The sequence below is a fragment of the Pleurodeles waltl genome, chromosome 6 (assembly GCF_031143425.1).
Source record: "Pleurodeles waltl isolate 20211129_DDA chromosome 6, aPleWal1.hap1.20221129, whole genome shotgun sequence".
Lineage (NCBI taxonomy): Eukaryota > Metazoa > Chordata > Amphibia > Caudata > Salamandridae > Pleurodeles > Pleurodeles waltl.
In genome coordinates, this window is record NC_090445.1 from 1,218,299,440 (window position 1) to 1,218,324,285 (window position 24,846).

Here is a 24,846-nt window from a genome sequence, read left to right on the forward strand (position 1 = left end):
GCCCGTGATAGGAAATGCCCCAAAGCGCAACGTGGACACATCCAATTTTTTTAAAGAAAACAGAGGTGTTTTTTGCATGGTGCCTACCTGTAGATTTTGGCCACTATCTCAGCCGGCACCTAGGGAAACCTACCAAACCTGTGCATTACTGAAAACTAGAGACCTAGGGGAATCCAAGATGGGGTGACTTGTGGGGCTCGGACCAGGTTCTGTTACCCAGAATCCTTTGCAAACCTCAAAATTTGGCTAAAAAAACACATGTTCCTCACATTTCTGTGGCAGAAAGTTCTGGAATCTGAGAGGAGCCACAATTTCCTTCCACCCAGCGTTCCCCCAAGTCTCCCGATAAAAATGATACCTCACTTGTGTGGGTAGGCCTAGCGCCCGCAACAGGAAATGCCCCAAAGCGCAACGTGGACACATCCAATTTTTTTTAAGAAAACAGAGGTGTTTTTTGCAAAGTGCCTACCTATAGATTTTGGCCACTAGCTCAGCCGGCACCTAGGGAAACCTACCAAACCTGTGCATTTCTGAAAACTAGAGACCTAGGGGAATCCAAGATGGGGTGACTTGTGGGGCTCAGAACAGGTTCTGTTACCCAGAATCCTTTGCAAACCTCAAAATTTGGCTACAAAAACACATGTTCCTCACATTTCTGTGGCAGAAAGTTCTGGAATCTGAGAGGAGCCACAAATTTCCTTCCACCCAGCGTTCCCCCAAGTCTCCCGATAAAAATGATACCTCACTTGTGTGGGTAGGCCTAGCGCCCGTGACAGGAAATGCCCCAAAGCGCAACGTGGACACATCCAATTTTTTGAAAGAAAACAGAGGTGTTTTTTGCAAAGTGCCTACCTGTAGATTTTTGCCCCTAGCTGAGCCAGCACCTAGGGAAACCTACCAAACCTGTGCATTTCTGAAAACTCGAGACCTAGGGGAATCCAAGATGGGGTTACTTGTGGGGCTCTGACCAGGTTCTGTTACCCAGAATCCTTTGCAAACCTCAAAATTTGGCTAACAAAACACATGTTCCTCACATTTCTGTGGCAGAAAGTTCTGGAATCTGAGAGGAGCCACAAATGTCCTTCCACCCAGCGTTCCCCCAAGTCTCCCGATAAAAATAATACCTCACTTGTGTGGGTAGGCCTAGCGCCCGTGACAGGAAATGCCCCAAAGTGCAACGTGGACACATCCAATTTTTTGAAAGAAAACCGATGTGTTTTTTGCAAAGTGCCTACCTGTAGATTTTGGCATCTAGCTCAGCCAGCACCTAGGGAAACCTACCAAACCTCTGCATTTCTGAAAACTCGAGACCTAGGGGAATCCAAGATGGGGTTACTTGTGGGGCTCGGAACAGGTTCTGTTACCCAGAATCCTTTGCAAACCTCAAAATTTGGCTAAAAAAATACATTTTCCTCACATTTCTGTGGTAGAAAGTTCTGGAATCTGAGAGGAGCCAAAAGTTTCCTTCCACCCAGCGTTCCCTCAAGTCTCCCGATAAAAATGATACCTCACTTGTGTGGGTAGGCCTGGCGCCCACGACAGGAAATACCCCAAAGCGCAACGTGGACACATCCAATTTTTTGAAAGAAAACAGAGGTGTTATTTGCAAAGTGCCTACCTGTAGATTTTGGCCTCTAGCTCAGCCGGCACCTAGGGAAACTTACCAAACCTGTGCATTTCTGAAAACTAGAGACCTAGGGGAATCCAAGATGGGGTGACTTGTGGGGCTCGGACCAGGTTCTGTTACCCAGAATCCTTTGCAAACCTCAAAATTTGGCTAAAAAAACACATATTCCTCAAATTTCTGTGGCAGAAAGTTCTGGAATCTGAGAGAAGCCACAAATTTTCTTCCTCCCAGCGTTCCCCCAAGTCTCCCGATAAAAATGATACCTAACTTGTGTGGGTAGGCCTAGCGCACGCGACAGGAAATGCCCCAAAGCGCAACGTGGACACATCCAATTTTTTGAAAGAAAACAGAGGTGTTTTTTGCAAAGTGCCTACCTGTAGATTTTGGCCTCTAGCTCAGCCGGCACCTAGGGAAACCTACCAAACCTGTGCATTTCTGAAAACTAGAGACCTAGGGGAATCCAAGATGGGGTGACTTGTGGGGCTCAGAACAGGTTCTGTTACCCAGAATCCTTTGCAAACCTCAAAATTTGGCTAAAAAAACACATGTCCCTCACATTTCTGTGGTAGAAAGTTCTGGAATCTGAGAGGAGCCACAAATTTCTTCCCACCCAGCGTTTCCCCAAGTCTCCCGATAAAAATGATACCTCACTTGTGTGGGTAGGCCTAGCGCCCGCGACAGGAAATGCCCCAAAGCGCAACGTGGACACATCCAATTTTTTTTTAAAGATAACAGAGGTGTTTTTTGCAAAGTGCCTACCTCTAGATTTTGGCCTCTAGCTCAGCCGGCACCTAGTGAAACCTACCAAACCTGCGCATTTCTGAAAACTAGAGACCTAGGGGAATCCAAGATGGGGTGACTTGTGGGGTTCAGAACAGGCTCTGTTACCCAGAATCCTTTGGAAACCTCAAAATTTGGCTAAAAAAACACATGTTCCTCACATTTCTGTGGCAGAAAGTTCTGGAATCTGAGAGGAGCCACAAATTTCCTTCCACCCAGCGTTCCCCCAAGTCTCCCGATAAAAATGATACCTCACTTGTGTGGGTAGGCCTAGCGCCCGTGACAGGAAATGCCCCAAAGCGCAACGTGGACACATCCATTTTTTTGAAAGAAAACAGAGGTGTTTTTTGCAAAGTGCCTACCTGTAGATTTTGGCCTCTAGCTCAGCCAGCACCTAGGGAAACCTACCAAACCTGTGCATTTCTGAAAACTAGAGACCTAGGGGAATCCAAGATGGGGTTACTTGTGGGGCTCGGAACAGGTTCTGTTACCCAGAATCCTTTGCAAACCTCAAAATTTGGCTAAAAAAACACATGTTCCTCACATTTCTGTGGTAGAAAGTTCTGGAATCTGAGAGGAGCCACAAGTTTCCTTCCACCCAGCGTTCCCCCAAGTCTCCCGATAAAAATGATACCTCACTTGTGTGGGTAGGCCTAGCGCCCGCGACAGGAAATGCCCCAAAGCGCAACGTGGACACATCCCATTTTTTTAAAGAAAACAGAGGTGTTTTTTGGATGGTGCCTACCTGTAGATTTTGGCCACTAGCTCAGCCGGCACCAAGGGAAACCTACCAAACCTGTGCATTTCTGAAAACTAGAGACCTAGGGGAATCCAAGATGGGGTGACTTGTGGGGCTCGGACCAGGTTCTGTTACCCAGAATCCTTTGCAAACCTCAAAATTTGGCTAAAAAAACACATGTTCCTCACATTTCTGTGGCAGAAAGTTCTGGAATCTGAGAGAAGCCACAAATTTCCTTCCACCCAGCGTTCCCCCAAGTCTCCCGATAAAAATGATACCTCACTTGAGTGGGTAGGCCTAGCGCCCGTGACAGGAAATGCCCCAAAGCGCAACGTGGACACATCCAATTTTTTTTAAGAAAACAGAGGTGTTTTTTGCAAAGTGCCTACCTGTAGATTTTGGCCAGTAGCTCATCCGGCACCTAGGGAAACCTACCGAACCTGTGCATTTCTGAAAACTAGAGACCTAGGGGAATCCAAGATCGGGTGACTTGTGGGGCTCGGACCAGGTTCTGTTACCCAGAATCCTTTGCAAACCTCAAAATTTGGCTAAAAAAACACATATTCCTCACATTTCTGTGGCAGAAAGTTCTGGAATCTGAGAGAAGCCACAAATTTCCTTCCACCCAGCGTTCCCCCAAGTCTCCCGATAAAAATGATACCTCACTTGTGTAGGTAGGCCTAGCGCCCGCGACAGGAAATGCCCCAAAGCGCAACGTGGACTCATCCAATTTTTTTAAAGAAAACAGAGGGGCTTTTTGCATGGTGCCTACCTGTAGATTTTGGCTACTAGCTCAGCCGGCACCTAGGGAAACCTACCAAACCTGTGCATTTCTGAAAACTAGAGACCTAGGGGAATCCAAGATGGGGTGACTTGTGGGGCTCGGACCAGGTTCTGTTACCCAGAATCCTTTGCAAACCTCAAAATTTGGCTACAAAAACACATGTTCCTCACATTTCTGTGGCAGAAAGTTCTGGAATCTGAGAGGAACCACAAATTTCCTTCCACCCAGCGTTCCCCCAAGTCTCCCGATAAAAATGATACCTCACTTGTGTGGGTAGGCCTAGCGCCCGCGACAGGAAATGCCCCAAAGCGCAACGTGGACACATCCAATTTTTTGAAAGAAAACAGAGGTGTTATTTGCAAAGTGCCTACCTGTAGATTTTGGCCTCTAGCTCAGCCGGCACCTAGGGAAACTTACCAAACCTGTGCATTTTTGAAAACTAGAGACCTAGGGGAATCCAAGATGGGGTGACTTGTGGGGCTCGGACCAGGTTCTGTTACCCAGAATCCTTTGCAAACCTCAAAATTTTGCTAAAAAAACACGTGTTCCTCACATTTCTGTGGCAGAAAGATCTGGAATCTGAGAGGAGCCACAAATTTCCTTCCACCCAGCGTTCCCCCAAGTCTCCCGATAAAAATGATACCTCACTTGTATGGGTAGGCTTAGCGCCCGCGACAGGAAATGCCCCAAAGCGCAACGTGGACACATCCAATTTTTTAAAAGAAAACAGAGGTGTTTTTTGCAAAGTGCCTACCTGTAGATTTTGGCCACTAGCTCAGCCAGCACCTAGGGAAACCTACCAAACCTGTGCATTTCTGAAAACTAGAGACCTAGGGGAATCTAAGATGGGGTGACTTGTGGGGCTCGGACCAGGTTCTATTACCCAGAATCCTTTGCAAACCTCAAAATTTGGCTAAAAAAACACATGTTCCTCACATTTCTGTGGCAGAAACATCTGGAATCTGAGAGGAGCCACAAATTTCCTTCCACCCAGCGTTCCCCCAAGTCTCCCGATAAAAATGATACCTCACTTGTGTGGGTAGCCCTAGCGCCCACGACAGGAAATGCCCCAAAGCGCAACGTGGACACATCCAATTTTTTTAAAGAAAACAGAGGTGTTTTTTGCATGGTGCCTACCTATAGATTTTGGTCACTATCTCAGCCGGCACCTAGGGAAACCTACCAAACCTGTGCATTTCTGAAAACTCAAGACCTAGGGGAATCCAAGATGGGGTGACTTGTGGGGCTCGTACCAGGTTCTGTTACCCAGAATCCTTTGCAAACCTCAAAATTTGGCTAAAAAAACACATGTTCCTCACATTTCTGAGGCAGAAAGTTCTGGAATCTGAGAGGAGCAAAAATTTCCTTCCACCCAGCGTTTCCCCAAGTCTCCCGATAAAAATGATACCTCACTTGTGTGGGTAGGCCTAGCGCCCGCGACAGGAAATGCCCCAAAGCGCAACGTGGACACATCCAATTTTTTTTAAGAAAACAGAGGTGTTTTTTGCAAAGTGCCTACCTGTAGATTTTGGCCACTAGCTCAGCCGGCACCTAGGGAAACCTACCAAACCTGTGCATTTCTGAAAACTAGAGACCTAGGGGAATCCAAGATGGGGTGACTTGTGGGGCTCAGAACAGGTTCTGTTACCCAGAATCCTTTGCAAACCTCAAAATTTGGCTAAAAAAACACATGTTCCTCACATTTCTGTGGCAGAAAGTTCTGGAATCTGAGAGGAGCCACAAATTTCCTTCCACCCAGCGTTCCCCCAAGTCTCCCGATAAAAATGATACCTCACTTGTGTGGGTAGGGCTAGCGCCCGTGATAGGAAATGCCCCAAAGCGCAACGTGGACACATCCAATTTTTTTAAAGAAAACAGAGGTGTTTTTTGCATGGTGCCTACCTGTAGATTTTGGCCACTATCTCAGCCGGCACCTAGGGAAACCTACCAAACCTGTGCATTACTGAAAACTAGAGACCTAGGGGAATCCAAGATGGGGTGACTTGTGGGGCTCGGACCAGGTTCTGTTACCCAGAATCCTTTGCAAACCTCAAAATTTGGCTAAAAAAACACATGTTCCTCACATTTCTGTGGCAGAAAGTTCTGGAATCTGAGAGGAGCCACAAATTTCCTTCCACCCAGCATTCCCCCAAGTCTCCCGATAAAAATGATACCTCACTTGTGTGGGTAGGCCTAGCGCCCGTGACAGGAAATGCCCCAAAGCGCAACGTGGACACATCCAATTTTTTGAAAGAAAACAGAGGTGTTTTTTGCAAAGTGCCTACCTGTAGATTTTTGCCCCTAGCTGAGCCAGCACCTAGGGAAACCTACCAAACCTGTGCATTTCTGAAAACTCGAGACCTAGGGGAATCCAAGATGGGGTTACTTGTGGGGCTCTGACCAGGTTCTGTTACCCAGAATCCTTTGCAAACCTCAAAATTTGGCTAAAAAAACACATGTTCCTCACATTTCTGTGGCAGAAAGTTCTGGAATCTGAGAGGAGCCACATATTTCCTTCCACCCAGCATTCCCCCAAGTCTCCCGATAAAAATGATACCTCACTTGTGTGGGTAGGCCTAGCGCCCGTGACAGGAAATGCCCCAAAGTGCAACGTGGACACATCCAATTTTTTGAAAGAAAACCGATGTGTTTTTTGCAAAGTGCCTACCTGTAGATTTTGGCCTCTAGCTCAGCCAGCACCTAGGGAAACCTACCAAACCTCTGCATTTCTGAAAACTCGAGACCTAGGGGAATCCAAGATGGGGTTACTTGTGGGGCTCGGAACAGGTTCTGTTACCCAGAATCCTTTGCAAACCTCAAAATTTGGCTAAAAAAATACATGTTCCTCACATTTCTGTGGTAGAAAGTTCTGGAATCTGAGAGGAGCCACAAGTTTCCTTCCACCCAGCGTTCCCTCAAGTCTCCCGATAAAAATGATACCTCACTTGTGTGGGTAGGCCTGGCGCCCACGACAGGAAATACCCCAAAGCGCAACGTGGACACATCCAATTTTTTGAAAGAAAACAGAGGTGTTATTTGCAAAGTGCCTACCTGTAGATTTTGGCCTCTATCTCAGCCGGCACCTAGGGAAACTTACCAAACCTGTGCATTTCTGAAAACTAGAGACCTAGGGGAATCCAAGATGGGGTGACTTGTGCGGCTCGGACCAGGTTCTGTTACCCAGAATCCTTTGCAAACCTCAAAATTTGGCTAAAAAAACACATATTCCTCACATTTCTGTGGCAGAAAGTTCTGGAATCTGAGAGAAGCCACAAATTTTCTTCCTCCCAGCGTTCCCCCAAGTCTCCCGATAAAAATGATACCTCACTTGTGTGGGTAGGCCTAGCGCCCGTGACAGGAAATGCCCCAAAGCGCAACGTGGACACATCCAATTTTTTTTAAGAAAACAGAGGTGTTTTTTGCAAAGTGCCTACCTGTAGATTTTGGCCAGTAGCTCATCCGGCACCTAGGGAAACCTACCGAACCTGTGCATTTCTGAAAACTAGAGACCTAGGGGAATCCAAGATCGGGTGACTTGTGGGGCTCGGACTAGGTTCTGTTACCCAGAATCCTTTGCAAACCTCAAAATTTGGCTAAAAAAACACATGTTCCTCACATTTCTGTGGCAGAAAGATCTGGAATCTGAGAGGAGCCACAAATTTCCTTCCACCCAGCGTTCCCCCAAGTCTCAGGATAAAAATAATACCTCACTTGTGTGGGTAGGCCTAGCGCCCGTGACAGGAAATTCCCCAAAGTGCAACGTGGACACATCCAATTTTTTGAAAGAAAACCGATGTGTTTTTTGCAAAGTGCCTACCTGTAGATTTTGGCCTCTAGCTCAGCCAGCACCTAGGGAAACCTACCAAACCTCTGCATTTCTGAAAACTCGAGACCTAGGGGAATCCAAGATGGGGTTACTTGTGGGGCTCGGAACAGGTTCTGTTACCCAGAATCCTTTGCAAACCTCAAAATTTGGCTAAAAAAATACATGTTCCTCACATTTCTGTGGTAGAAAGTTCTGGAATCTGAGAGGAGCCACAAGTTTCCTTCCACCCAGCGTTCCCTCAAGTCTCCCGATAAAAATGATACCTCACTTGTGTGGGTAGGCCTGGCGCCCACGACAGGAAATACCCCAAAGCGCAACGTGGACACATCCAATTTTTTGAAAGAAAACAGAGGTGTTATTTGCAAAGTGCCTACCTGTAGATTTTGGCCTCTAGCTCAGCCGGCACCTAGGGAAACTTACCAAACCTGTGCATTTCTGAAAACTAGAGACCTAGGGGAATCCAAGATGGGGTGACTTGTGGGGCTCGGACCAGGTTCTGTTACCCAGAATCCTTTGCAAACCTCAAAATTTGGCTAAAAATACACATATTCCTCACATTTCTGTGGCAGAAAGTTCTGGAATCTGAGAGAAGCCACAAATGTTCTTCCACCCAGCGTTCCCCCAAGTCTCCCGATAAAAATGATACCTCACTTGTGTGGGTAGGCCTAGCGCCCGTGACAGGAAATGCCCCAAAGCGCAACGTGGACACATCCAATTTTTTTTAAGAAAACAGAGGTGTTTTTTGCAAAGTGCCTACCTGTAGATTTAAGCCAGTAGCTCATCCGGCACCTAGGGAAACCTACCGAACCTGTGCATTTCTGAAAACTAGAGACCTAGGGGAATCCAAGATCGGGTGACTTGTGGGGCTCGGACCAGGTTCTGTTACCCAGAATCCTTTGCAAACCTCAAAATTTGGCTAAAAAAACACATGTTCCTCACATTTCTGTGGCAGAAAGATCTGGAATCTGAGAGGAGCCACAAATTTCCTTCCACCCAGCGTTCCCCCAAGTCTCCCGATAAAAATGATACCTCACTTGTGTGGGTAGGCTTAGCGCCCGCAACAGGAAATGCCCCAAAGCGCAACGTGGACACATCCAATCTTTTAAAAGAAAACAGAGGTGTTTTTTGCAAAGTGCCTACCTGTAGATTTTGGCCACTAGCTCAGCCAGCACCTAGGGAAACCTACCAAACCGGTGCATTTCTGAAAACTAGAGACCTAGGGGAATCTAAGATGGGGTGACTTGTGGGGCTCGGACCAGGTTCTGTTACCCAGAATCCTTTGCTAACCTCAAAATTTGGCTAAAAAAACACATGTTCCTCACATTTCTGTGGCAGGAACATCTGGAATCTGAGAGGAGCCACAAATTTCCTACCACCCAGCGTTCCCCCAAGTCTCCCGATAAAAATGATACCTCACTTGTGTGGGTAGGCCTAGCGCCCGTGACAGGAAATGCCCCAAAGCGCAACGTGGACACATCCCATTTTTTTAAAGAAAACAGAGGTGTTTTTTGCATGGTGCCTACCTGTAGATTTTGGCCACTAGCTCAGCCGGCACCTAGGGAAACCTACCAAACCTGTGCATTTCTGAAAACTAGAGACCTAGGGGAATCCAAGATGGGGTGACTTGTGGGGTTCAGAACAGGTTCTGTTACCCAGAATCCTTTGCAAACCTCAAAATTTGGCTAAAAAAACACATGTTCCTCACATTTCTGTGGCAGAAAGTTCTGGAATCTGAGAGGAGCCACAAATTTCCTTCCACCCAGCGTTCCCCCAAGTCTCCCGATAAAAATGATACCTCACTTGTGTGGGTAGGCCTAGCGCCAGTGACAGGAAATGCCCCAAAGCGCAACGTGGACACATCCAATTTTTTGAAAGAAAACAGAGGTGTTTTTTGCAAGGTGCCTACCTGTAGATTTTTGCCTCTAGCTGAGCCAGCACCTAGGGAAACCTACCAAACCTGTGCATTTCTGAAAACTCGAGACCTAGGGGAATCCAAGATGGGGCTACTTGTGGGGCTCTGACCAGGTTCTGTTACCCAGAATCCTTTGCAAACCTGAAAATTTGGCTAACAAAACACATGTTCCTCACATTTCTGTGGCAGAAAGTTCTGGAATCTGAGAGGAGCCACAAATTTCCTTCCACCCAGCGTTCCCCCAAGTCTCCCGATAAAAATAATACCTCACTTGTGTGGGTAGGCCTAGCGCCCGTGACAGGAAATGCCCCAAAGTGCAAAGTGGACACATCCAATTTTTTTTAAAGAAAACCGATGTGTTTTTTGCAAAGTGCCTGCCTGTAGATTTTGGCCTCTAGCTCAGCCAGCACCTAGGGAAACCTACCAAACCTGTGCATTTCTGAAAACTCGAGACCTAGAGGAATCCAAGATGGGGTTACTTGTGGGGCTCGGAACAGGTTCTGTTACCCAGAATCCTTTGCAAACCTCAAAATTTGGCTAAAAAAATACATGTTCCTCACATTTCTGTGGCAGAAAGATCTGGAATCTGAATGGAGCCACAAATTTCCTTCCACCCAGCGTTCCCCCAAGTCTCCCGATAAAAATGATACCTCACTTGTGTGGGTAGGCTTAGCGCCCGCGACAGGAAATGCCCCAAAGCGCAAGGTGGACACATACAATCTTTTAAAAGAAAACAGAGGTGTTTTTTGCAAAGTGCCTACCTGTAGATTTTGGCCACTAGCTCAGCCAGCACCTAGGGAAACCTACCAAACCTGTGCATTTCTGAAAACTAGAGACCTAGGGGAATCTAAGATGGGGGGACTTGTGGGTCTCGGGCCAGGTTCTGTTACCCAGAATCCTTTGCAAACCTCAAAATTTGGCTAAAAAAACACATATTCCTCACATTTCTGTGGCAGAAAGTTCTGGAATCTGAGAGGAGCCACAAATTTCCTTCCACCCAGCGTTCCCCCAAGTCTCCCGATAAAAATGATACCTCACTTGTGTGGGTAGGCCTAGCGCCAGTGACAGGAAATGCCCCAAAGCGCAACGTGGACACATCCAATTTTTTGAAAGAAAACAGAGGTGTTTTTTGCAAGGTGCCTACCTGTAGATTTTTGCCTCTAGCTGAGCCAGCACCTAGGGAAACCTACCAAACCTGTGCATTTCTGAAAACTCGAGACCTAGGGGAATCCAAGATGGGGCTACTTGTGGGGCTCTGACCAGGTTCTGTTACCCAGAATCCTTTGCAAACCTGAAAATTTGGCTAACAAAACACATGTTCCTCACATTTCTGTGGCAGAAAGTTCTGGAATCTGAGAGGAGCCACAAATTTCCTTCCACCCAGCGTTCCCCCAAGTCTCCCGATAAAAATAATACCTCACTTGTGTGGGTAGGCCTAGCGCCCGTGACAGGAAATGCCCCAAAGTGCAAAGTGGACACATCCAATTTTTTTTAAAGAAAACCGAGGTGTTTTTTGCAAAGTGCCTGCCTGTAGATTTTGGCCTCTAGCTCAGCCAGCACCTAGGGAAACCTACCAAACCTGTGCATTTCTGAAAACTCGAGACCTAGAGGAATCCAAGATGGGGTTACTTGTGGGGCTCGGAACAGGTTCTGTTACCCAGAATCCTTTGCAAACCTCAAAATTTGGCTAAAAAAATACATGTTCCTCACATTTCTGTGGCAGAAAGATCTGGAATCTGAGAGGAGCCACAATTTCCTTCCACCCAGCGTTCCCCCAAGTCTCCCGATAAAAATGATACCTCACTTGTGTGGGTAGGCTTAGCGCCCGCGACAGGAAATGCCCCAAAGCGCAAGGTGGACACATACAATCTTTTAAAAGAAAACAGAGGTGTTTTTTGCAAAGTGCCTACCTGTAGATTTTGGCCACTAGCTCAGCCAGCACCTAGGGAAACCTACCAAACCTGTGCATTTCTGAAAACTAGAGACCTAGGGGAATCTAAGATGGGGGGACTTGTGGGTCTCGGACCAGGTTCTGTTACCCAGAATCCTTTGCAAACCTCAAAATTTGGCTAAAAAAACACATATTCCTCACATTTCTGTGGCAGAAAGTTCTGGAATCTGAGAGAAGCCACAAATTTCCTTCCACCCAGCGTTCCCCCAAGTCTCCCGATAAAAATGATACCTCACTTGTGTGGGTAGGCCTAGCGCCCGTGACAGGAAATGCCCCAAAGCGCAACGTGGACACATCCAATTTTTTTTAAGAAAACAGAGGTGTTTTTTGCAAAGTGCCTACCTGTAGATTTTGGCCAGTAGCTCATCCGGCACCTAGGGAAACCTACCGAACCTGTGCATTTCTGAAAACTAGAGACCTAGGGGAATCCAAGATCGGGTGACTTGTGGGGCTCGGACCAGGTTCTGTTACCCAGAATCCTTTGCAAACCTCAAAATTTGGCTAAAAAAACACATGTTCCTCACATTTCTGTGGCAGAAAGATCTGGAATCTGAGAGGAGCCACAAATTTCCTTCCACCCAGCGTTCCCCCAAGTCTCCCGATAAAAATTATACCTCACTTGTGTGGGTAGGCCTAGCGCCCGCGACAGGAAATGCCCCAAAGCGCAACGTGGACTCATCCAATTTTTTTAAAGAAAACAGAGGGTTTTTTTGCATGGTGCCTACCTGTAGATTTTGGCTACTAGCTCAGCCGGCACCTTGGGAAACCTACCAAACCTGTGCATTTCTGAAAACTAGAGACCTAGGGGCATCCAAGATGGGGTGACTTGTGGGGCTCGGACCAGGTTCTGTTACCCAGAATCCTTTGCAAACCTCAAAATTTGGCTACAAAAACACATGTTCCTCACATTTCTGTGGCAGAAAGTTCTGGAATCTGAGAGGAGCCACACATTTCCTTCCACCCAGCGTTCCCCCAAGTCTCCCGATAAAAATGATACCTCGCTTGTGTGGGTAGGCTTAGCGCCCGCGACAGGAAATGCCCCAAAGCGCAACGTGGACACATCCAATTTTTTGAAAGAAAACAGAGGTGTTATTTGCAAAGTGCCTACCTGTAGATTTTGGCCTCTAGCTCAGCCGGCACCTAGGGAAACTTACCAAACCTGTGCATTTCTGAAAACTAGAGACCTAGGGGAATCCAAGATGGGGTGACTTGTGGGGCTCGGACCAGGTTCTGTTACCCAGAATCCTTTGCAAACCTCAAAATTTGGCTAAAAAAACACGTGTTCCTCACATTTCTGTGGCAGAAAGATCTGGAATCTGAGAGGAGCCACAAATTTCCTTCCACCCAGCGTTCCCCCAAGTCTCCCGATAAAAATGATACCTCACTTGTATGGGTAGGCTTAGCGCCCGCGACAGGAAATGCCCCAAAGCGCAACGTGGACACATCCAATTTTTTAAAAGAAAACAGAGGTGTTTTTTGCAAAGTGCCTACCTGTAGATTTTGGCCACTAGCTCAGCCAGCACCTAGGGAAACCTACCAAACCTGTGCATTTCTGAAAACTAGAGACCTAGGGGAATCTAAGATGGGGTGACTTGTGGGGCTCGGACCAGGTTCTATTACCCAGAATCCTTTGCAAACCTCAAAATTTGGCTAAAAAAACACATGTTCCTCACATTTCTGTGGCAGAAACATCTGGAATCTGAGAGGAGCCACAAATTTCCTTCCACCCAGCATTCCCCCAAGTCTCCCGATAAAAATGATACCTCACTTGTGTGGGTAGCCCTAGCGCCCGCGACAGGAAATGCCCCAAAGCGCAACGTGGACACATCCAATTTTTTTAAAGAAAACAGAGGTGTTTTTTGCATGGTGCCTACCTGTAGATTTTGGCCACTATCTCAGCCGGCACCTAGGGAAACCTACCAAACCTGTGCATTTCTGAAAACTCGAGACCTAGGGGAATCCAAGATGGGGTGACTTGTGGGGCTCGGACCAGGTTCTGTTACCCAGAATCCTTTGCAAACCTCAAAATTTGGCTAAAAAAACACATGTTCCTCACATTTCTGTGGCAGAAAGTTCTGGAATCTGAGAGGAGCCCCAATTTCCTTCCACCCAGCGTTCCCCCAAGTCTCCCGATAAAAATGATACCTCACTTGTGTGGGTAGGCCTAGCGCCCGCGACAGGAAATGCCCCAAAGCGCAACGTGGACACATCCAATTTTTTTTAAGAAAACAGAGGTGTTTTTTGCAAAGTGCCTACCTGTAGATTTTGGCCACTAGATCAGCCGGCACCTAGGGAAACCTACCAAACCTGTGCATTTCTGAAAACTAGACACCTAGGGGAATCCAAGATGGGGTGACTTGTGGGGCTCAGAACAGGTTCTGTTACCCAGAATCCTTTGCAAACCTCAAAATTTGGCTAAAAAAACACATGTTCCTCACATTTCTGTGGCAGAAAGTTCTGGAATCTGAGAGGAGCCACAAATTTCCTTCCACCCAGCGTTCCCCCAAGTCTCCCGATAAAAATGATACCTCACTTGTGTGGGTAGGGCTAGCGCCCGTGACAGGAAATGCCCCAAAGCGCAACGTGGACACATCCAATTTTTTTAAAGAAAACAGAGGTGTTTTTTGCATGGTGCCTACCTGTAGATTTTGGCCACTATCTCAGCCAGCACCTAGGGAAACCTACCAAACCTGTGCATTTCTGAAAACTAGAGACCTAGGGGAATCTAAGATGGGGGGACTTGTGGGTCTCGGACCAGGTTCTGTTACCCAGAATCCTTTGCAAACCTCAAAATTTGGCTAAATAAACACATATTCCTCACATTTCTGTGGCAGAAAGTTCTGGAATCTGAGAGAAGCCACAAATTTCCTTCCACCCAGCGTTCCCCCAAGTCTCCCGATAAAAATGATACCTCACTTGTGTGGGTAGGCCTAGCGCCCGTGACAGGAAATGCCCCAAAGCGCAACGTGGACACATCCAATTTTTTTTAAGAAAACAGAGGTGTTTTTTGCAAAGTGCCTACCTGTAGTTTTTGGCCTGTAGATCATCCGGCACCTAGGGAAACCTACCGAACCTGTGCATTTCTGAAAACTAGAGACCTAGGGGAATCCAAGATCGGGTGACTTGTGGGGCTCGGACCAGGTTCTGTTACCCAGAATCCTTTGCAAACCTCAAAATTTGGCTAAAAAAACACATGTTCCTCACATTTCTGTGGCAGAAAGATCTGGAATCTGAGAGGAGCCACAAATTTCCTTCCACCCAGCGTTCCCCCAAGTCTCCCGATAAAAATTATACCTCACTTGTGTGGGTAGGCCTAGCGCCCGCGACAGGAAATGCCCCAAAGCGCAACGTGGACTCATCCAATTTTTTTAAAGAAAACAGAGGGGTTTTTTGCATGGTGCCTACCTGTAGATTTTGGCTACTAGCTCAGCCGGCACCTAGGGAAACCTACCAAACCTGTGCATTTCTGAAAACTAGAGACCTAGGGGCATCCAAGATGGGGTGACTTGTGGGGCTCGGACCAGGTTCTGTTACCCAGAATCCTTTGCAATCCTCAAAATTTGGCTACAAAAACACATGTTCCTCACATTTCTGTGGCAGAAAGTTCTGGAATCTGAGAGGAGCCACAAATTTCCTTCCACCCAGCGTTCCCCCAAGTCTCCCGATAAAAATGATACCTCACTTGTGTGGGTAGGCCTAGCGCCCGCGACAGGAAATGCCCCAAAGCGCAACGTGGACACATCCAATTTTTTGAAAGAAAACAGAGGTGTTATTTGCAAAGTGCCTACCTGTAGATTTTGGCCTCTAGCTCAGCCGGCACCTAGGGAAACTTACCAAACCTGTGCATTTCTGAAAACTAGAGACCTAGGGGAATCCAAGATGGGGTGACTTGTGGGGCTCGGACCAGGTTCTGTTACCCAGAATCCTTTGCAAACCTCAAAATTTTGCTAAAAAAACACGTGTTCCTCACATTTCTGTGGCAGAAAGATCTGGAATCTGAGAGGAGCCACAAATTTCCTTCCACCCAGCGTTCCCCCAAGTCTCCCGATAAAAATGATACCTCACTTGTGTGGGTAGGGCTAGCGCCCGTGACAGGAAATGCCCCAAAGCGCAACGTGGACACATCCAATTTTTTAAAAGAAAACAGAGGTGTTTTTTGCAAAGTGCCTACCTGTATATTTTGGCTACTATCTCAGCCGGCACCTAGGGAAACCTACCAAACCTGTGCATTTCTGATAACTAGAGACCTAGGGGAATCCAAGATGGGGTGACTTGTGGGGCTCGGACCAGGTTCTGTTACCCAGAATCCTTTGCAAACCTCAAAATTTGGCTAAAAAAACACATGTTCCTCACATTTCTGTGGCAGAAAGTTCTGGAATCTGAGAGGAGCCACAATTTCCTTCCACCCAGCGTTCCCCCAAGTCTCCCGATAAAAATGATACCTCACTTGTGTGGGTAGGCCTAGCGCCCGCAACAGGAAATGCCCCAAAGCGCAACGTGGACACATCCAATTTTTTGAAAGAAAACAGAGGTGTTTTTTGCAAAGTGCCTACCTGTAGATTTTTGCCCCTAGCTGAGCCAGCACCTAGGGAAACCTACCAAACCTGTGCATTTCTGAAAACTAGAGACCTAGGGGAATCTAAGATGGGGTGACTTGTGGGGCTCGGACCAGGTTCTGTTACCCAGAATCCTTTGCAAACCTCAAAATTTGGCTAAAAAAACACATGTTCCTCACATTTCTGTGGCAGAAAGATCTGGAATCTGAGAGGAGCCACAAATTTCCTTCCACCCAGCGTTCCCCCAAGTCTCCCGATAAAAATTATACCTCACTTGTGTGGGTAGGCCTAGCGCCCGCGACAGGAAATGCCCCAAAGCGCAACGTGGACTCATCCAATTTTTTTAAAGAAAACAGAGGGGTTTTTTGCATGGTGCCTACCTGTAGATTTTGGCTACTAGCTCAGCCGGCACCTAGGGAAACCTACCAAACCTGTGCATTTCTGAAAACTAGAGACCTAGGGGCATCCAAGATGGGGTGACTTGTGGGGCTCGGACCAGGTTCTGTTACCCAGAATCCTTTGCAATCCTCAAAATTTGGCTACAAAAACACATGTTCCTCACATTTCTGTGGCAGAAAGTTCTGGAATCTGAGAGGAGCCACAAATTTCCTTCCACCCAGCGTTCCCCCAAGTCTCCAGATAAAAATGATACCTCACTTGTGTGGGTAGGCCTAGCGCCCGCGACAGGAAATGCCCCAAAGCGCAACGTGGACACATCCAATTTTTTGAAAGAAAACAGAGGTGTTATTTGCAAAGTGCCTACCTGTAGATTTTGGCCTCTAGCTCAGCCGGCACCTAGGGAAACTTACCAAACCTGTGCATTTCTGAAAACTAGAGACCTAGGGGAATCCAAGATGGGGTGACTTGTGGGGCTCGGACCAGGTTCTGTTACCCAGAATCCTTTGCAAACCTCAAAATTTTGCTAAAAAAACACGTGTTCCTCACATTTCTGTGGCAGAAAGATCTGGAATCTGAGAGGAGCCACAAATTTCCTTCCACCCAGCGTTCCCCCAAGTCTCCCGATAAAAATGATACCTCACTTGTGTGGGTAGGGCTAGCGCCCGTGACAGGAAATGCCCCAAAGCGCAACGTGGACACATCCAATTTTTTAAAAGAAAACAGAGGTGTTTTTTGCAAAGTGCCTACCTGTATATTTTGGCTACTATCTCAGCCGGCACCTAGGGAAACCTACCAAACCTGTGCATTTCTGATAACTAGAGACCTAGGGGAATCCAAGATGGGGTGACTTGTGGGGCTCGGACCAGGTTCTGTTACCCAGAATCCTTTGCAAACCTCAAAATTTGGCTAAAAAAACACATGTTCCTCACATTTCTGTGGCAGAAAGTTCTGGAATCTGAGAGGAGCCACAATTTCCTTCCACCCAGCGTTCCCCCAAGTCTCCCGATAAAAATGATACCTCACTTGTGTGGGTAGGCCTAGCGCCCGCAACAGGAAATGCCCCAAAGCGCAACGTGGACACATCCAATTTTTTGAAAGAAAACAGAGGTGTTTTTTGCAAAGTGCCTACCTGTAGATTTTTGCCCCTAGCTGAGCCAGCACCTAGGGAAACCTACCAAACCTGTGCATTTCTGAAAACTAGAGACCTAGGGGAATCTAAGATGGGGTGACTTGTGGGGCTCGGACCAGGTTCTATTACCTAGAATTCTTTGCAAACCTCAAAATTTGGCTAACAAAACACATGTTCCTCACATTTCTGTGGCAGAAAGTTCTGGAATCTGAGAGGAGCCACAAATTTCCTTCCATCCAGCGTTCCCCCAAGTCTCCCGATAAAAATAATACCTCACTTGTGTGGGTAGGCCTAGCGCCCGTGACAGGAAATGCCCCAAAGTGCAACGTGGACACATCCAATTTTTTGAAAGAAAACCGATGTGTTTTTTGCAAAGTGCCTACCTGTAGATTTTGGCCTCTAGCTCATTTAGCACCTAGGGAAACCTACCAAACCTCTGCATTTCTGAAAACTCGAGACCTAGGGGAATCCAAGATGGGTTTACTTGTGGGGCTCGGAACAGGTTCTGTTACCCAGAATCCTTTGCAAACCTCAAAATTTGGCTAAAAAAATACATGTTCCTCACATTTCTGTGGTAGAAAGTTCTGGAATCTGAGAGGAGCCACAAGTTTCCTTCCATCCAGCGTTCCCTCAAGTCTCCTGATAAAAATGATACCTCACTTGTGTGGGTAGGCCTGGCGCCCACGACAGGAAATACCCAAAAGCGCAACGTGGACACATCCAATTTTTTGAAAGAAAACAGAGGTGTTATTTGCAAAGTGCCTACCTGTAGATTTTGGCCTCTAGCTCAGCCGGCACCTAGGGAAACTTACCAAACCTGTGCATTTCTGAAAACTAGAGACCTAGGGGAATCCTGTGCAAACCTCAAAATTTGGCTAAAAAAACACGTGTTCCTCACATTTCTGTGGCAGAAAGATCTGGAATCTGAGAGGAGCCACAAATTTCCTTCCACCCAGCGTTCCCCCAAGTCTCCCGATAAAAATGATACCTCACTTGTGTGGGTAGGCCTAGCGCCGGTGACAGGAAATGCCCCAAAGCGCAACGTGGACACATCCAATTTTTTTTAAGAAAACAGAGGTGTTTTTTGCAAAGTGCCTACCTGTAGATTTTGGCCAGTAGCTCAGCCGGCACCTAGGGAAACCTACCGAACCTGTGCATTTCTGAAAGCTAGAGACCTAGGGGAATCCAAGATCGGGTGACTTGTGGGGCTCGGACCATGTTCTGTTACCCAGAATCCTTTGCAAACCTCAAAATTTGGCTAAAAAAACACATGTTCCTCACATTTCTGTGGCAGAAAGATCTGGAATCTGAGAGGAGCTACAAATTTCCTTCCACCCAGCGTTCCCCCAAGTCTCCCGATAAAAATGATACCTCACTTGTGTGGGTAGGCCTAGCGCCCGTGACAGGAAATGCCCCAAAGCGCAACGTGGACTCATCCAATTTTTTTAAAGAAAACAGAGGTGTTTTTTGCGTGGTGCCTACCTGTAGATTTTGGCTACTAGCTCAGCCGGCACCTAGGGAAACCTACCAAACCTGTGAATTTCTGAAAACTAGAGACCTAGGGGAATCCAAGATGGGGTGACTTGTGGGGCTCGGACCAGGTTCTGTTACCCAGAATCCTTTGCAAACCTCACAATTTGGCTAAAAAAACACATGTTCCTCACATTTCTGTGGCAGAAAGATCTGGAATCTGAGAGGAGCCACAAATTTCCTTCCACCCAGCGTTCCCCCAAGTCTCCCGATAAAAATGATACCTCACTTGTGTGGGTAGGCCTAGCGCCCACGACAGGAAATGCCCCAAAGCGCAACGTGGACTCATCCAATTTTTTTAAAGAAAACAGAGGTGTTTTTTGCATGGTGCCTACCTGTAGATTTTGGCCTCTAGCTCAGCCAGCACCTAGGGAAACCTGCCAAACCTGTGCATTTCTGAAAACTCGAGACCTAGGGGAATCCAAGATGGGGTTACTTGTGGGGCTCGGACCAGGTTCTGTTACCCAGAATCCTTTGCAAACCTCAAAATTTGGCTAACAAAACACATGTTCCTCACATTTCTGTGGCAGAAAGTTCTGGAATCTGAGAGAAGCCACAAATTTCCTTCCACCCAGCGTTCCCCCAAGTCTCCCGATAAAAATGATACCTCACTTGTGTGGGTAGGCCTAGCGCCCGTGACAGGAAATGCCCCAAAGCGCAACGTGGACACATCCAATTTTTTTTAAGAAAACAGAGGTGTTTTTTGCAAAGTGCCTACCTGTAGATTTTGGCCAGTAGCTCATCCGGCACCTAGGGAAACCTACCGAACCTGTGCATTTCTGAAAACTAGAGACGTAGGGGAATCCAAGATCGGGTGACTTGTGGGGCTCGGACCAGGTTCTGTTACCCAGAATCCTTTGCAAACCTCAAAATTTGGCTAAAAAAACACATGTTCCTCACATTTCTGTGGCAGAAAGATCTGGAATCTGAGAGGAGCCACAAATTTCCTTCCACCCAGCGTTCCCCCAAGTCTCCCGATAAAAATGATACCTCACTTGTGTGGGTAGGCCTAGCGCCCGCGACAGGAAATGCCCCAAAGCGCAACGTGGACTCATCCAATTTTTTTAAAGAAAACAGAGGGGTTTTTTGCATGGTGCCTACCTGTAGATTTTGGCTACTAGCTCAGCCGGCACCTAGGGAAACCTACCAAACCTGTGCATTTCTGAAAACTAGAGACCTAGGGGAATCAAAGATGGGGTGACTTGTGGGGCTCGGACCAGGTTCTGTTACCCAGAATCCTTTGCAAACCTCAAAATATGGCTACAAAAACACATGTTCCTCACATTTCTGTGGCAGAAAGTTCTGGAATCTGAGAGGAGCCACAAATTTCCTTCCACCCAGCGTTCCCCCAAGTCTCCCGATAAAAATGATACCTCACTTGTGTGGGTAGGCCTAGCGCCCGCGACAGGACATGCCCACAAGCGCAACGTGGACACATCCAATTTTTTGAAAGAAAACAGAGGTGTTATTTGCAAAGTGCCTACCTGTAGATTTTGGCCTCTAGCTCAGCCGGCACCTAGGGAAACTTACCAAACCTGTGCATTTCTGAAAACTAGAGACCTAGGGGAATCCAAGATGGGGTGACTTGTGGGGCTCGGACCAGGTTCTGTTACCCAGAATCCTTTGCAAACCTCACAATTTTGCTAAAAAAACACGTGTTCCTCACATTTCTGTGGCAGAAAGATCTGGAATCTGAGAGGAGCCACAAATTTCCTTCCACCCAGCGTTCCCCCAAGTCTCCCGATAAAAATGATACCTCACTTGTATGGGTAGGCTTAGCGCCCGCGACAGGAAATGCCCCAAAGCGCAACGTGGACACATCCAATTTTTAAAAAGAAAACAGAGGTGTTTTTTGCAAAGTGCCTACCTGTAGATTTTGGCCACTAGCTCAGCCAGCACCTAGGGAAACCTACCAAACCTGTGCATTTCTGAAAACTAGAGACCTAGGGGAATCTAAGATGGGGTGACTTGTGGGGCTCGGACCAGGTTCTATTACCCAGAATCCTTTGCAAACCTCAAAATTTGGCTAAAAAAACACATGTTCCTCACATTTCTGTGGCAGAAACATCTGGAATCTGAGAGGAGCCACAAATTTCCTTCCACCCAGCGTTCCCCCAAGTCTCCCGATAAAAATGATACCTCACTTGTGTGGGTAGCCCTAGCACCCGCGACAGGAAATGCCCCAAAGCGCAACGTGGACACATCCAATTTTTTTAAAGAAAACAGAGGTGTTTTTTGCATGGTGCCTACCTGTAGATTTTGGCCACTATCTCAGCCGGCACCTAGGGAAACCTACCAAACCTGTGCATTTCTGAAAACTCGAGACCTAGGGGAATCCAAGATGGGGTGACTTGTGGGGCTCGGACCAGGTTCTGTTACCCAGAATCCTTTGCAAACCTCAAAATTTGGCTAAAAAAACACATGTTCCTCATATTTCTGTGGCAGAAAGTTCTGGAATCTGAGAGGAGCCACAATTTCCTTCCACCCAGCGTTCCCCCAAGTCTCCCGATAAAAATGATACCTCACTTGTGTGGGTAGGCCTAGCGCCCGCGACAGGAAATGCCCCAAAGCGCAACGTGGACACATCCAATTTTTTTTAAGAAAACAGAGGTGTTTTTTGCAAAGTGCCTACCTGTAGATTTTGGCCACTAGCTCAGCCGGCACCTATGGAAACCTACCAAACCTGTGCATTTCTGAAAACTAGAGACCTAGGGGAATCCAAGATGGGGTGACTTGTGGGGCTCAGAACAGGTTCTGTTACCCAGAATCCTTTGCAAACCTCAAAATTTGGCTAAAAAAACACATGTTCCTCACATTTCTGTGGCAGAAAGTTCTGGAATCTGAGAGGAGCCACAAATTTCCTTCCACCCAGCGTTCCCCCAAGTCTCCCGATAAAAATGATACCTCACTTGTGTGGGTAGGGCTAGCGCCCGTGACAGGAAATGCCCCAAAGCGCAACGTGGACACATCCAATTTTTTTAAAGAAAACAGAGGTGTTTTTTGCATGGTGCCTACCTGTAGATTTTGGCCACTATCTCAGCCGGCACCTAGGGAAACCTACCAAACCTGTGCATTTCTGAAAACTAGAGACCTAGGGGAATCCAAGATGGGGTTACTTGTGGGGCTCTGACCAGGTTCTGTTACCCAGAATCCTTTGCAAACCTCAAAATTTGGCTAACAAAACACATGTTCCTCACATTTCTGTGGCAGAAAGTTCTGGAATCTGAGAGGAGCCACAAATTTCCTTCCACCCAGCGTTCCCCCAAGTCTCCCGATAAAAATGATACCTCACTTGTGTGGGTAGGCCTAGCGCCCGCGACAGGAAATGCCCCAAAGCGCAACGTGGACTCATCCAATTTTTTTAAAGAAAACAGAGGGGTTTTTTGCATGGTGCCTACCTGTAGATTTTGGCTACTAGCTCAGCCGGCACCTAGGGAAACCTATCAAACCTGTGCATTTCTGAAAACTAGAGACCTAGGGGAATCTAAGATGGGGGGACTTGTGGGTCTCGGACCAGGTTCTGTTACCCAGAATCATTTGCAAACCTCAAAATTTGGCTAAAAAAACACATGTTCCTCACATTTCTGTGGCAGAAAGTTCTGGAATCTGAGAGGAGCCACAATTTCCTTCCACCCAGCGTTCCCCCAAGTCTCCCGATAAAAATGATACCTCACTTGTGTGGGTAGGCCTAGTGCCCGTGACAGGAAATGCCCCAAAGCGCAACGTGGACACATCCAATTTTTTTTAAGAAAACAGAGGTGTTTTTTGCAAAGTGCCTACCTGTAGATTTTGGCCTCTAGCTCAGCCGGCACCTAGGGAAACCTACCGAACCTGTGCATTTCTGAAAACTAGAGACCTAGGGGAATCCAAGATCGGGTGACTTGTGGGGCTCGGACCAGGTTCTGTTACCCAGAATCCTTTGCAAACCTCAACATTTGGCTAAAAAAACACATGTTCCTCACATTTCTGTGGCAGAAAGATCTGGAATCTGAGAGGAGCCACAAATTTCCTTCCACCCAGCGTTCCCCCAAGTCTCCCGATAAAAATGATACCTCACTTGTGTGGGTAGGGCTAGCGCCCGTGACAGGAAATGCCCCAAAGCGCAACGTGGACACATCCAATTTTTTAAAAGAAAACAGAGGTGTTTTTTGCAAAGTGCCTACCTGTAGATTTTGGCCAGTAGATCATCCGGCACCTAGGGAAACCTACCGAACCTGTGCATTTCTGAAAACTAGAGACCTAGGGGAATCCAAGATCGGGTGACTTGTGGGGCTCGGACCAGGTTCTGTTACCCAGAATCCTTTGCAAACCTCAACATTTGGCTAAAAAAACACATGTTCCTCACATTTCTGTGGCAGAAAGATCTGGAATCTGAGAGGAGCCACAAATTTCCTTCCACCCAGCGTTCCCCCAAGTCTCCCGATAAAAATTATACCTCACTTGTGTGGGTAGGCCTAGCGCCCGCGACAGGAAATGCCCCAAAGCGCAACGTGGACTCATCCAATTTTTTTAAAGAAAACAGAGGGGTTTTTTGCATGGTGTCTACCTGTAGATTTTGGCTACTAGCTCAGCCGGCACCTAGGGAAACCTACCAAACCTGTGCATTTCTGAAAACTAGAGACCTAGGGGCATCCAAGATGGGGTGACTTGTGGGGCTCGGACCAGGTTCTGTTACCCAGAATCCTTTGCAAACCTCAAAATTTGGCTACAAAAACACATGTTCCTCACATTTCTGTGGCAGAAAGTTCTGGAATCTGAGAGGAGCCACAAATTTCCTTCCACCCAGCGTTCCCCCAAGTCTCCCGATAAAAATGATACCTCACTTGTGTGGGTAGGCCTAGCGCCCGCGACAGGAAATGCCCCAAAGCGCAACGTGGACACATCCAATTTTTTGAAAGAAAACAGAGGTGTTATTTGCAAAGTGCCTACCTGTAGATTTTGGCCTCTAGCTCAGCCGGCACCTAGGGAAACTTACCAAACCTGTGCATTTCTGAAAACTAGAGACCTAGGGGAATCCAAGATGGGGTGACTTGTGGGGCTCGGACCAGGTTCTGTTACCCAGAATCCTTTGCAAACCTCAAAATTTTGCTAAAAAAACACGTGTTCCTCACATTTCTGTGGCAGAAAGATCTGGAATCTGAGAGGAGCCACAAATTTCCTTCCACCCAGCGTTCCCCCAAGTCTCCCGATAAAAATGATACCTCACTTGTGTGGGTAGGGCTAGCGCCCGTGACAGGAAATGCCCCAAAGCGCAACGTGGACACATCCAATTTTTTAAAAGAAAACAGAGGTGTTTTTTGCAAAGTGCCTACCTGTAGATTTTGGCCACTATCTCAGCCGGCACCTAGGGAAACCTACCAAACCTGTGCATTTCTGAAAACTAGAGACCTAGGGGAATCCAAGATGGGGTGACTTGTGGGGCTCGGACCAGGTTCTGTTACCCAGAATCCTTTGCAAACCTCAAAATTTGGCTAAAAAAACACGTTCCTCACATTTCTGTGGCAGAAAGTTCTGGAATCTGAGAGAAGCCACAAATTTCCTTCCACCCAGCGTTCCCCCAAGTCTCCCGATAAAAATGATACCTCACTTGTGTGGGTAGGCCTAGCGCCCGTG